Here is a 15,182-nt window from a genome sequence, read left to right as displayed (position 1 = left end):
ACCGGCGCCGGGTACCTTCACATGTATGATCTCCTTCTCCTGCTTAAACTTCTCACATTTTCTAGAGTAGGCGGCATGGCGTCTCTGGCAGTTGGCGCGGGTGGGGGTTGATGATGGACAATTGTCAGATTGGTGATAATGTTGGGCGCCCTTTGCGCGGGTCAGACGGCCATGGCAGAAGTTGGTTCCGTGCCAGAACCGCTGGCACTTAAAGGGACACTGAAGTGATTTGTAAACATTGCGGGATTACTAGCGCAAATTGTAGTTCGGAGTCCGTAGGCATTGTTTCGACCACTCTGGCCGCGTTTACGCGAATTTATATAGTAGAAAAATCAATTCGAAAATGCTGTCCTCCTCTCTTTACGCTCGCCCATTTTCTGTGGCGTTTTCGTGTGACGTCAGCAGGAGATGAGCTGGAAAATGGCTGCGCTACTGCACGGTTCGCCGACCAGCCGACCTACCGATCGAGTCAGTCGGCCCAGCGTTTCGTCCGCCGGCCGTCGACGGGTCGTCGCTATTGATTGATTGATTGATTGTGGGGTTTAACGCGCCGACGCAACGCAGGCGATGAGGCGCGCCGTAGTGGAGGGCTCCGGATTAATTTTGACCACCTGGGGATCTTTATCGTGCGCCGAAATCTCGTACACACGGGCGTTTTTGCTTTTCGCCTCCATCAGAAAAGCGGCCGCCGGTCGTCGCTATTCGCTCGCTCAATTGAAACTAAGCCACAACACCTTTGTGAATGAAAGAATGTGCCTTTCCTTACTTTGTTTGTACACTGTGTCAAACTCAGAGTCCGGGTCGCTCCACACAAGCGCTGCACAAGTGCACATGCGACGCTTCGCTGACTCTACGCTAGTAGGAAAATCTAAGGCTTGAAGGCGGGAGAAGAGTCAGCGAGTACCTAAGAAAATAAAATCACCTGAAACTTTTACCGTACAGCGCAAAACTAGGGAGCAGGAAGCACTTTTTGCGCTGGGTAAACAAGCACAGCGGTCAGCAGCACGACCGCACATCTGCGAACGCTTTTCCGTCAAAGAAATGCAATTGCTAAACGTGAGATATTGTGGAAGTTTGGGGGACACTTACTGCAGGAGTGATATACAACAAATAGTCACATAAAGTACTTAAAATGCTTAAAATAAATAAAAGTGTAAACTGGTCATACATTATAAACCTTATATATCTAAACCGGCCAGCGCCGGCTCGTGGCCTAGCGGTCTGAGGCGTTGGAAGAAGTTTTGAAAGTCGCAAGTTCGAATCCCCGAGGGTACGTGTATTTTTTTCTTGTAAGTTGATTTTTTCGTATGCGGCCGATCGTTTCTGAACTGAGTTCACCATTTTTGGGCCGTAACGTTCACTGCTCTACGAGCGAGATCGCAGAACGCGCGCATACTGACAATGACGCGCTAGCGAGTTCTCGTTGGCGTGCTGTTGCCGCAAGCACCGACTGCTTGCGGGCAGTGGGCCCAGGCCTGAATCAGCACACTCTTGGCCTGGTGCGAACTAGCTTTTTATGAACAAACATGAGTGAGGCAAGCTCCGAATATGCGGAAAAGCGCATGGCATTTGAGAGTCTGCGGTGACGCGGAGGGCGTTCATCCACTGCGTAGGCCTCGTCTAGTGATTTCTACGATTCCAAGCCGCCATGGGAGGTTTATCTTAGGCATTTGACAGCCGACAACATGGCAGAAGCGCGGTACGGCGATAATTGAGAAATCGAGAATGCCCATCCAACAACGCCATCGGATGTCAAGCATGTTGTTTTACAGAACCGAAACCGAAACTTTTGATTGCTAACCTTGGGCACCGTCCAATCACGGTGCCCCCCCCCCCTCCTGACGTCACAGCCTTTAGTTGGTGCGGCTGCCGCAAACCGCGCATAGTAGTTTTTCTTCTTTCGCGCTTTGTAATATAATTACCGATTTGTCAACCGGATAAACGAAGAATAGTGTGTTAATTTGAGCCAGTCTACACAGTGCAAGCAAAAACGGGAGCTTGACAAATTCACTTCAGTGTCCCTTTAAAGCAGCGGCGCGAGTTCGGAATGTAAGGACGAATGGAGCATCGAATGAAGCCTGCGTTGATATGTTCAGGAAGCGATGAGTGGTTGAAGGTCAGGCTAATATGTTTCGTGCGGATTATCTTATCGTCCCTGCGGATCGTGATGCGGCGCACGGCTGACGCCCTGACCTTTTAAACCTTCAAGAAGGTCGGCATCTGTCTCGTTAAGGAGATCTGGCTCAGAGATCACACCCTGCGAGCTATACAGGCTGCGGTGGAAGTGTGACCTTGATGTCAAGATCGACCATTTTCGTCTGACCAAGAAGTGTGGTTGCCTGCTGCTGGTTTTTTACCTCAAAAAGGACTTCACCTGTGTCTTATTTTTTGGCATTGTAGGTTTTCCCGATTATTCCGTCAAGGTATTTTGTAATCAAAAATACTGATTGTGAAGCAAGTGGGCGGGCTGTGTCAAGAGATTCGATAACGAGGAAACGAGAATAGTTGTCTCGGCGTTCTCGGTGGCGGCGCTCTCGGTGGCCTCGACCGCTCCGCGGGCTTCTTCCCTCGTCGCCAGTGTCACGATTTGGCACCGCGTTCGTGAACCTGGGAGGGTAGGGATACCCTCCAGCCGAGAGGCGACATGCAGCGTGCTGGTGGTGACGGTGACTGATCGCGAGCTGCTGCGCTCTGCGGTGTTTATTATCCGGCAACACACAATGTTGCCCACCGACTCTGGTGGGGCCACTGGACCTAGCGGCCAACGAATGTCAGGGTTGGGGGCGCCACACACTTGTCACATTGTGATAATATGTTGACGCATGTAGACATTCCATTATTATGCGTGCTTGAGGTTTTGGATATTAATACTTACATGTTGTACCGGTTGTGAGGTCAAAGAATATGAGGTCCACTATCCTTCTCTTCCGTTGCTCAGGAACATCTCCATTAACCACTCTGCTCACTCTCACTTTGAAGTCGATCGGGAATTCGGGCACTGTGTAGTGCCCCACTGGGAGAAGTTGATTTTGTGGCCCTGGTTGGTGTAAAAGACCACTTGTGCTGGCTTGCCTGGAGAAAGCAGAAAGCGATAGCCACATGCTGAATTTTCATTGCATAAAGAATTTTAGTATATAGAATAACAAATGGTACGGTAGAGTATTACAGTGAATTTACGGGATTAAGTTTCTGTGATAGTTTGCTTTGCAGTGTGCCTGATACATGGCAACCTTGCCATTTTTAACATAATTTAGTTACGATTACAAAATTCTTTCTCTATAGTAAATGCTTGACCAGAATTTGTACTGAATAACTATTCTGATCTTCACGCCGTTGGTAAGTAAGACCTCAGACATGCGTGAAACTAAAATGTTGCGAAATATGAACCAGCACATCGCCGCTAACTTCCTTGCCTATAAATTTTTTGAACTTCATAAGCATTGATACAATATATATTTAAACTGGTTCAAGCAAGGCACACCATGTTAACATGACCAAAGCATGAAACGGCAACTACAGGTAACAGTTCAAAAACAATTTCAGCACTCGAACTGGTGCCTTTCAGCCAAGTGTTTTTTTGTGAACACCAGTATCAAAGGTTTATATGCACAAACATTTGGACACATAATGCAATAAAAATGTTTCAGCTTGGCAGTTTCAGCTTGGCACCGTCAGGCACAACGGTGTCGCTGTCAAGATCCACGAAACACTCAAAACGGTCATTGTACATCTGGAAAATAGCACAGCACACAATTCTTCAGGCTAACGACAGAATAAAGTCGCTTCGTACAGCTTACCAAGTAACGCAAATAACTATATTTGGCTGTATATGGCATCATACCATTGCTCAGTATCAGGGTCGACAATGCACACTATAAAAACAGGCTGAAGACAGCCTCAGTACTTCCATTGATCCGTTTTGGACTTGCTAAAAGTTCGGCCTGCTTTGAGCACGTTTTGACAATGACAAGCACAAACAGGCACAACCTATTTATCACGGAGCGATGCAACAGTGGTGCGCCTTGCGTTCTCTATGATGCACAATGTTAATAGCGGAGTTGTTCTCGGTCTCGGCTTGGCAGTTGGGTGTGGTCTCGCATCACACTCCATCGCAAGCAGGTTCCACCAACGTAAAAAAACATCCCCAGTATAGAAAAATTAAGAAATAAAAAAAGGTATTAGGGAATTCCAGTTTTAATATCAAAGTGCTTATATTGGCCCTGAGATGTGTTCCCAGACAAGGGGAGGCTCAATGCCACAATACCCTCCGAAATTTATGCATTCACAAAAATGACTCAGGTATTGTTCGGCCGTCCGGCGTAGTCTCTTTCTCATACGTTTTTTTTTTTGCTTTCGTGGTGACGCATAACACCTCCCGAAATATATTTCTGGCTACGCCACAGCTTCTCAGTAATGCAATTGTGCGTAGCGGTGAAGCCGACTTAAGAAGATCGCTGTAAGCGTGGTTTTTGCAAGCTGGCTTTTTACATTGTTGCGCGTGAATCACGCGCACGGACATTTACGGAGGGATTATGATTACAGAAAATAGCTCTTAAATCTCGTGTATATCAAAAGTATCCCGAAACAAATTGTAAACAATTACTCGCTAAGACGACTCTACTATTACGCCGAGTTTCATTGACTTGTAAGAATTATTTCACAGAGAAGTTGCACAGCTCCGCTGTTCCAGCAGATGGCACACGGGGTGGAACTGTTTTTGTTTTTTGTTGTCGCATGCTAGCTTCAGAAGATTCAGAAGGCAATCGCTGAAGCATTTATTCGAACGCCTCAAACACTGCTGGCTTCGCTGTCTCAACGAGCGCACCATTTGTGACAAGTATTATCCACTACACGCAAAATGTTGCGAACAATTGGAGCACTTACCTGAATTATAAATGAAGCGTCACACAGCTGCCCGAATTCACTTTTTCCGGGGCTCCTTCGAACGTCTTCCAGTTTCTTCGACCCCCCGACCTTGTTCGATTGTCCGTGCGACACAAGGCAAACAACTTGCCCGGCTGAGTTCTCAGGAGGAACTTCTACCCCCGAATGCGACGTCGCCTGACTCGAATATGACATCGCAGCGTCACGTCGCACGGGTAGAGCAGACACCAGATACGTAGTGGTGCGCGGGAAATCGCGGACACGGGCGCAGCGTGAGGTACCGTTGGCTACAGCGAGTATGACGTGGTATGACCTCGCGATTTTCGCGCCTTTTCGCAATCCAATCCAGCGATGTCTGTCTTCCAAAAAAAAATTAAAGCTCTAATTTTTTTGTTCTGTGTTTATAAACAGAGGTAATTTATAAAAGCAAATCTTAGGGAAATTACAAAAAGTTTGGAGGACAATTCCGAAAAAAATGGTAGGTGGTTCCAGTTATTTACGGTTAATTCCCAGCTGTAGCGAGCTGGTCATAGCTGGTTCCATTGCGATGCAACGGTAAACCAGCTGGGATCATGTTCTATTTTCTTTTGGGTTGTTATGTAGGATAAGTTATTGGTTAAGTCTCCTGCCACGCGCGTGGCACGAGCTGCGCCCCCCTGGCAACCGCTGCTGCCACGCAGAAGTGACGTCAAGCTAAAGTAATCACGTGACTTCCTGTGACGTCACAAAACAAACGTCATATTTACGTCATTTGACCATGCCATTTTTTTGTGTTAACGACGACGGCAGCCGGGTGTTCGCGTCTTGTGTCCCGATGTTCTCCGCCCGTGGTTCAAATGGCAGGCCTGACGCATCGTTACGTCCTTATCTCCCTGTACAGCGGCTGCCTCGCGGCGCTTTTTTCTTGTTGGGAGGTGTGCTTGTAATTATTTAGATTGGGTATTTTTTTTGAACTTGCTGTTGCACGTCTTGGTAAGCCTAACGCATTGTTTTCTGCACGCTGCTTCGACCCGCTTTTTACATGCTCCTAGAACTGTACTGTAGTCGTTTAATATTTTGTAAGCTTCACGTTGTTTTGCAGTTCGCGTGCTATCGGCTTTACGCGCCTGCATTTGTTGTCTACTTGTGCCTCGCTTCTTCCATGCCAAGCCTTGTGTTCTGATTCTGGAGTGGTGGCTCAATTATAAAACGTAGGGATCAGTATTTTCCATCGCGTCGCGCCGTGGCGAGCGACGTAGTGTCAGCGTGTGCACGAATCGAGTGTCGTCAGGTAGCGCACGGCATCATCGAACGCAATCCGATCTCGCATGTAGCTTCTGCAATTTTTCCCCCGGGGCAGTAGTACTGTCGCCGAGAAATGTATCCTGACTATTCCGCAGAAACGATCTGTGCACGTGGCGCTGCAGAATCCGTGCAGGGAGCGCAGTTTCACTTCCGTGGGTGGAGCCCAACTGCCCGTCCAAAGATATATCTATTCAAGATACCACTGAAACCATTCGCTGACTGGCTGGCTTCTTGTGCAAGGAGGCTCAAGCTCCAACTGTGCAAGCATGGGAGAAGTGCAGCCGAGAAGATCGCCGTGCGAGCCAAGTTTGTAACTTCTGCTAATAGTCCTTTAAAAGTATGGTGTGCATAAGGTTAACAAGTGACAATTCAGTTCTATGCTCAGATTTGTTGCTTAGTACCATTGTGCTTTCAACTTAGGGAGTCTTAATGAAATGATAGGCAAGGCTTAAAATTACTGCTTGGCTTTTATTTCCCTTTCCTTCGCTCCAGTACCTTTCGCCTCCTCTAACCTGGTTAGGCAACAGAACTTCCTCCTGCATCTGCTTTGAGTATGTATTTTGATAGGCTCGTTCCTTCTTTACTCTTGTGTTTGGCTTGGTTGGAATTGAACATAACCAGCCACAATACTTTCATTCACTCTCAGCAGGATGGGCTAATGATGATGAGAGCTTATCTCGGAGGCTTGCAGTCTATGCACAAATTGCAAGTGGCTGTGACATCTATCTGCCCATCCCAAGCACTCTGCGGAGTTCAACTTGACACTAATGCTTGTATTCGCAACTGGTGAAGCGTGCTTAAGCGTCTACTGTCAAAGCCTTTGGGGTAGTGAACAGGAAGAGTTTCCAATTGTGAAGGGACGTTTCACATTCTATTGCTTTTTAACTCCGCACTGTGTAAACTGTTTTGGAAAATTGCTCAAGTGAATTTACTTAGTGGTAAGGGGCATTATAAAATGTCCCACATTTCGTTCACAATGATGCAAGTCTCGTCAGAAGCCAGCTGCTAGAAAACACATTCACGGGTTGTGTGTTGTGTGCCCATTAGCTGTTTCTTTTTCTTCCACAAAACGGGCACTTAAACAATCCTTTAGGCCAACAGGCTTAAAAAATAGTCCATCAAGTACAACGTCGGGGTAATGGTTGGTGTCGAGCGTGACATTGCCCACTACCGAGAGTACTTCTTAATACTTTGTGCAAGAACTGGAGCCAAGGCCACGTGCGTGGATGTGAATGCCTGTCGGTGGTTGTGAAAGTTGCAGTACAGCTGGAAGGTGTATGGATCATGGATGGCTTTAACAATAAAATGACTGCTGAACGTACTTTTGCTCTGGTATCAATGAGCAGCATGTGAGCACTGATAAGTGCTTCACTGTTGACATTTTTGTTACACAAAAGCAGGCCATGTTAAGGCCCCCTGGCAAATATTCATGAAAAACACTGGACCAAAAAGCTGCCAACACATGGAAACCATGCTGATCACGGCACCTTTCCTAGTACTTCAGTACCGTTTATCAGCGCTGCGTTTTTTTCCCCCAACTAGTAAACTATCCCAGCGTTGCACCTTAAGCCAGAAATCACACTTGCTTGTCAATGACAAGTGATCTGCCAAACTTCCGTGTCTATGCAAAAAGTGAGTAGCTCTACTTTCTGTGCACTGTTTGTGCTGCGAAGCTCCATTTCTAAACAAAATGCCAGGGTTCTTCTGGAAGATGCACAGCATTATTAAAACCTCGACAAAAAAGGAATAAGCAAGCGATACTCTCTTGCACTACACTAGAGTCCTGCGGGAAAGCCAAACCAGCAAGTGATCTTTTTCTACAAAGTGCTGCAGACGAGCCAAGAAAAAGATTCCTTTTTCCGGACACCAAAGCTACTCTGGAAAGACAAAATGTGTGGTGTCTGTTACTGCAGATTAGCTGCAAGACGGGCATGTTCACGCAAAGATTTATGAACCAGGCTGGCGGGGTAACAAAATCATTGAATGAGGTTACAACAAAATGTGTTATGAAAAATGATATAATACTGTTTGCTATAAATAGCAATTAAAGGAATATAATGGTTTTGACACCAATTAAATGTCCTGTTGGAAATCATTGGCAAAACCTAAAGAGCAACATTTCATACAGCTGCAATTGAGAAATAGCAAAGCGTGGTTGGGGCCTGAATTCAGCCGGCATGCTCCAGCTGAGAATGTATAATTGCAGAGCAAAACAATTATAAAGGCCTAGGGAAAAGGTGAGCTTAGTTGAGTTACCACCAAGGTATTTGGTAGAAAGAATAATTACAAAATAAAGAGGCAACATGGGGAGCTTTATTTTCCCTGATTTAAGTTTATCAGCACTGAGCTTCATGTTCTGCATGTCCCATTGAAGAATGTTACGCCTGCATGCACTCGGCACATCACATTTTACGGTATAACACAGTTTACTTCGAACATAGGTAAATAAGAGAATATTGCATAAGCAGTTCATTTATACATGAAATAGAAACAGCAGGGTTTTTAAAACGAAGCCCGTAAGTGTGCTGAATAAAAGGGACCAATGATGAGTTTATGTTGTCACTAATAACAAATTTCAACGACCTTGTCAGAAACAAACCCCTTCCATGGAGGGACTGTGTGTAATCATAAGATTTTTTTGATAAAAGGTTGTAAATGCCCTGTAATTGTATGTCAAAAGGTATTTTAACGCCCTAGTCGTGGCCTGTGAGTCATCGGCGCTTTTTTCTGGTGTTTAGCTGATCAAGGGCTGTTGTACGGGATCCACCTTCTCTTCTCAATTTGGTCACCATCTTTCTTAGTCACTGCATTCCATGTGCTTGGTCAGGGAGCTAGCAAGCGAGGACGACAGTCGGCACCAACTATCAGCCGAGTTCCTTCAGGCTGGGACAATTGCTGGAGGCTAAACAGTGTTTTTAAAGTCCCTAACTGAGAGCTTTCACTTTTTGTTTTCTTAAAGAACATTTAGGCAACCCTTCAAGAACTGTGCGAAATAACAAAAATGATTATTGTGCCCATTAAATAGTTAATCTACGCACAGTGAACGATGGCATAAGATCTATCAATGCGAACCTACCCTCTGAACCTGCTTAATATTTAGCAGAGACTCACTCCATTCATTAGCTGTTTTATGGCAGTGTGTGGGTGGACTACTGCTTTCCACCTATGGAGCGTGTGGGCCGCGCTAGTTTCCAGTCGTCCTGTCAAATGTTTTTGGAGACTAGCACTACCCTGCAGTGTACGAGCCATAGATTCCTTGGGTTGGCCATGTGAAATTCTAGTGAATCGTTACAAGCCACCAAAGAAAGTGAGCATTTGTTTATCGACCACTGTTTTGTGGCCACGAAAAGTTTCGTTCATTAAAAAGACTAACAAATGACATCAATTTTATTGCAAACTTCAAACAAATAACTGGTATTACAGAAAATGTGTAAAGCAGCTGGAGCTCCATAGCCACTTTCCAGCTATTTCTCCATGCCATCAGAGAATCTTGTTTGTGCGACTAACAGATAACGACCTATTCCACTGCAAAGAAACATAACTGGGCGATTGTAGTGGGGCCTCTAGTTCCGTTTGATGATATCACTTGAGTGTTTACGTACAGTGAACATACTGATGACTGTGTTTATAGTGCATGCACATATAACATCAATGTAGTTCTTTTTCACCATTTCTTTTTGTTAAACTCGCCCCATGACAGCCTTGACGTTTGCCTATCAATTACATTTGCAGCATGCTCGCGGCGTATACCTGTTTACACAAACAATCCGTAGATGCTTTCACGTTCCAGGCAGATCTTAAGATTCTCTTTGACGTTGCTTATTGAGCCTGTGCAGAACCCATAGGTTTTCATAGCCTCTTCTCTGACCCTATCGTCTGGGTGTCCTGAATTTACTTCCTTTGCATGAGGGACTCAGTCAAGTCTGGCCAACATAGCGTACACCACGGTACAGTGAGACGTGAAAGTTATACCAGTGCAGTGGCTATGAGATGAAGCGTCTAGCTAGTCTACCTTTTGAAGGTCGCAGGTCGTAAACTGTCGTAGAATCATGTATTCTACTACGAAATCTTTGGTTTCTACTAGGAAATCTTTTTAATCGCTGAATATCACGCAATTATGATGCTTGTGGCGCATGCTCACAAGACTTTTCTGCTCATAAAACGTATCGTGAGTGTAAAACAAATTTTAAGCTACAATTTCGCCCACTAGAAAATAAGAACTTCCCGATTTTCGGAAGTTTTCCTTGCTAATATTTCAGAAGAGGAGATCTACTGTAGTGGTACGTACGTGGTACATGTGTGGGGACACCAAACATTACCTTTCCTATTCTTGGCGCAATTGTCTGTAATTGTAATGCGCACATGTGCCTAGTAAAAAACAGTTGCTGCCACTACCCTTCGTCCTCGGCACTGTACATTCTGATTATCTTTTGGCGCTGCTAAGTTGTCTTCATTTCTAGAACACACACCGAACTTGCCGTGGTGCAAACTGTTGATAGCAGATGCCGCCGCGCCGACATGCGTCGGAAGGTTCACAGAATTACGCTCGGACGGTGTCTTTTCTTGTGTGGAACGTAGCTTGTTCGAACGGGGCCAGTCAACACCCTGTGTCCGCAAGTCCGCAAAAATTGTGTCCGCAAGTTGAATTCCTTCAAACCATCATGCAGTGGCTTGACCTCTGGGAAGGTTTGAAGTTTGACAATGGCATTTTCACTCGGGAGACTCACAGTGCCTTGCGCCTCACTACAGAAGCATTGGTCAAGATCATCAGCTATTGCCTTGAAGACCTTAGATTCGACTACGTTCTCCTTGGGAAATTCCAAACGGACTGCTTGGAGGTAAGATTTGGGAAGTATAGGCAGCTTTCCGGGTCGCAGTACCATGTCTCTATCAGGCAAGTGTTTGAATCCGAACGCAAGCTGCGGCTGCAAAGAGCCCTGGAGCTTCCGGACATGGATTCAGGGGCACCTGCAATCAGCTTTGATGAGGCCATCCTGCAGAACTTCAGCATTGAAGTAAACGACGAGGACTTTGAAATGAAAGCAGAGAATCTTCCAGCTGTAACATATGTGGCCGGATACTGTGCCCACGCGGCACTTTTTTAAAAAAACTTGCATGCACTGCGTGTCGAGCAAATTTGGTAGAAGATGAAGAGATCACAATTGAAAATGCAGAGATTATAGCAAACATGAATCGCGGAGGGCTCAAGTTCCCCCAGCCTCCAGTTGTGAATGCTGTAATGACTGCTGAAATTGTCCTGGACAAGTTGCGAAGTGAAAAGTATGCTGTGCAGTTCCATTCTCTACCAAAACAAAGGCAAGCCCTTTTCACACTGGCCACCAACCTAATAAAAGACGGTGACAGTTTTGAAGAATGTGAAAGTGGCCATAGCCCTCATTTGGTTATGCATCACATTCTTAGCACAGCAGCAAACATTCTCCTGAAAAACTATTGCAAAAATAGGAACGACAGTCTTGTACAAGCAAAAGTTGCTCAAAAGCGGAAGCTTAGCACTTTGAAATCGTGATGTTTTGTCTTGATTGTTTTGACTTTTTGTGTGCAACACCTGTAAATGTTTTCTGAATACTTGTACTCTGTAATAAACATTCTTTGTAAGTAACACAGCCTGCTTAATTATTATCAAATCGAAAGGCAACTGCTCAATTTAGATGCTACGCATAGAGCTGTAAGCTATATAAGAGCCATTACTTCTGGAATGTTTTTTTCTTGTGTGGAGGTAGTGTAAGAGCCTGGTTGAAAGAGCATACAACCCCGCACGGGGCACCTTGAGCAATCTTGGTGACGGTACTGGCGATACCGCGGACCCCGAGCCCCCAAACATAAGCTGGATCCAACCGTGGCGATGTGTTTATAGGTGGAGGGTTAGAAACCACGAACGGTGGCCGTCGGAGCCCAGGTCAAGCTCCGGCGGATGGGCTCCCTGTCTGTTCACCAGGCAGGGAGCTCCGGGACCTCTTTGACTACCAGGGTAAGGTCAAGGAAGAAAGTACCCCCGTCTCCCTGCTTTTTCCTATGCTATATGGATAAATCAAAACCCCCCCCCCAGACGTGATCGGCCCCCTAAAAGGGGCCGCACCGAAGTATCTTTTCCTTCTTTGCCTTCTATCTCGCTCCCAAAGCAAGATAACTACCCTCGTTTTTTGATCATGGAATCTGTGGACAAATTGAAGCCGGTTTCTTCTCAATCGGTATTTCTTGTTTCTAAATACCTTGAAGGTATCATCGGCAAAACATATGACGCCAAAAAACTCAGAACTGGTGAAGTGCTAGTTGAAGTTAAAACCAAGCAGCAATCCACAATCCTCCTGAAACAAACCCGCATGGCAGATCTGGAGATCAGGGTCACACCCCACCGCAGCCTCAACAGTTGTCAAGGTGTGATCTCTGAGGCAGATCTCCTAACCGAGACAGAGACTGATCTGCTCGAAGGGCTAAAAGAACAAGGCGTGACAGCAGTAAGGCGCATCGTCATCAGGAGAGAGAACAAAGAAATACCCACCAAACATCTGATTCTGACTTTCGACCGCTGCACACTGCCCGAGCATATCCACGCAGGTTTCATCTGTTGTTCTGTCCGGCCATACATCCCGAACCCGCGGCGCTGTTTCAAGTGCCAGAGGTTCGGGCATGGTACCAACTCCTGTCGTGGCAGAACAACATGTGCCAAATGTGGCCAGCATGATCATCTATCTGACAACTGCACTGCAACCAACCTTACCTGCCCGAATTGCCAGGGTCCACATGCAGCATACTCTCGCGCCTGTGAAAAGTTTCAACAAGAGAAAAAAATCATTAACATAAAGGTAACAGAAAACATCACCTTCCCCGAGGCGCGAAAGAGGTTCGCCTCTTTTCCCCTGGGGAGGTACGCCGACGCAGCTCGCCGGGGGGCGGAGCGGCGTCTGGTTTCGGCGGGGACCCAGTACCGCGAGTCGGACTTGGTCCCGCCCCCGCCCCCCCCTGGGTTGCCTCTGGCGGCCCAACCCGCCACCGCACCGCCTGCTAAGTCAGCAGCGGCTGTGGTGGCATCCACGTCCGTTGGGGATGCGGCTGCACCCTCTGTTTCCTCCTCTCCACCGGCCCAAAGCACACGCAAGGGCACGGAGATGGAGACGGAGGCAGTCGCAGCGACCCCCTCCCCCGCCTCACTGCCTGTGCCACCTGTGGTGCTCCCCACGCCTTCGGCACTGGCAGCGCAGGCAAAGAACACCCGAAAGGGTACCACGTCAAGGGGGCCCAGTCCGCTGGCCACCCCCTTGCCATCAGATGACGACATGGACGTCGAGCCCTTCCGGCTTTCATCGCAGCGGAAGGAACGGGCTGCGACGTCCAGGTCAGTAGAGAAGGTCAGAAAACCCCTTCCAAGAGTGCAAGCCCCGAAAGACCCTACATAAATAATCACACTCCAGTAGCTCTAACACATCATAATGGGAAGAGAAAACATTGTTCAATGGAACTGCAGAGGCCTTCTGAATAATCTTGACGACGTGCATGAGATTCTGCATGCCAATCAGCCAAGTTTAATGTGTGTCCAGGAAACACATCTTAATTCCAAATACAGAAATTTCTTGAATAGTTACCTGGTATACAGGAAAGACAGGGATGGCTGCACACACTCTTCTGGCGGTGTGGCCATAATTGCCCGCAAATCCTTAGCATGCCACCCTGTCACCTTGAACACTGTCCTTGAGGCTGTAGCAATTCGAACAATAATATTTAATAGGTTGATAACGGTATGCTCCATATACATTCCTCCTGATGTCTCACTCTCGAGCTCTGACTTCGAGGCGCTGGTTGACCAACTGCCCGAACCATACATCCTTACAGGCGACCTTAATGCTCACAACTCTCTTTGGGGCTCTTCCAGAACGGATGCCCGAGGTCGCCTGATAGAGAAATTCCTTACATCTTCTGGAGCATGCCTTTTCAACAATAAACAGCCTACATACCATAACATAGGACATAACACATACTCATGTCTTGACTTGGCTATTGGTTCTGCAATTCTCTTTCCATGTCTTGAATGGGGCGTGGGCACAGACCCATATGGTAGTGACCATTTCCCCACTTCATTAACGCATATAGGTACAGGCCCGAGCACTCAATCTTCCCATAAAAGGTTTAATGAAGCAAGAGCTAACTGGAATACATTTACAGAGACATCCAAACTACACCACACATCCATAGGACACCTACACGTTGAAGAAGCTACCCAACTGCTCACGGCGCACATCCTCGACGCCGCCGAAAGGTCCATTCCCCACACCTCTGGTACCCGCGCAACCAGCGGAGGCCGTGGTGGAATGAGAACTGTAGGCGGGCGCGAGAGGCCCAGAACAAGGCGTGGGGTGTCCTTCGTCGGTACCCCACGTCGAGTAACCTCCTCTTGTTCAAACGGGCCAAGGCGTTCGGAAAACGTGTGCGCCGTGAGGCAAAACGCGATAGTTGGCGTACATTCATAACATCAATTAACTCCTACACAGACACACGGAAAGTATGGACGAGAATACGTAAACTCAAAGGACAACAAACACACAGCCTGCCTCTGGTCAGCACAACAGGGGACACACTCGTAGACCAGGCTGACACACTCGCACAACACTTCCAACACGTGTCCAGTTCAGCACACTACACAAACACTTTCATGAAACACAAACAAACGGCCGAAAAGAAGCCTATACTAGATAACAATAGGTCAACATCTTCTTATAACTCAGAGTTTTCACTGTATGAGCTGAGGGCTGCTCTGAGCACGTGTAAACCCTCAGCTCCAGGCCCAGACAACATCACATATACAATGATACAATACCTGCACGCAGACACTCTTCTAACACTCTTACACCTATATAACAAGATATGGCTTTCGGGGCACATTCCAAACTCTTGGAAGGAGGCTATAGTTGTAGCTTTCCTGAACGAGGGAAAGGACCCGTCGTCTCCCTCAAGTTACCGTCCTATTGCCCTGACGAGCTGCCTATGCAAGCTTCTCGAGA

General features: G+C 46.9%; 1 protein-coding gene and 1 pseudogene across 1 annotated transcript in view; one reads left to right on the top strand and one right to left on the bottom strand.

Moving 5' to 3' along the window:
- The window catches only part of LOC144165267 (uncharacterized), a 403,196-nt gene that overhangs the window by 155,303 nt on the left and 232,711 nt on the right, over positions 1-15,182 (bottom strand). The window lies entirely within an intron of this gene.
- LOC144165331 (uncharacterized) lies at positions 76-11,695 on the top strand (annotated as a pseudogene).

Source organism: Haemaphysalis longicornis, unplaced genomic scaffold (assembly GCF_048455015.1).
Source record: "Haemaphysalis longicornis isolate Haplotype H1 unplaced genomic scaffold, Haemaphysalis longicornis Haplotype H1 scaffold_14, whole genome shotgun sequence".
NCBI classification, from domain to species: Eukaryota; Metazoa; Arthropoda; class Arachnida; order Ixodida; family Ixodidae; genus Haemaphysalis; species Haemaphysalis longicornis.
Note: the sequence above shows the minus strand (reverse complement) of the source record. Positions and strands in the feature narration are given on the sequence as shown.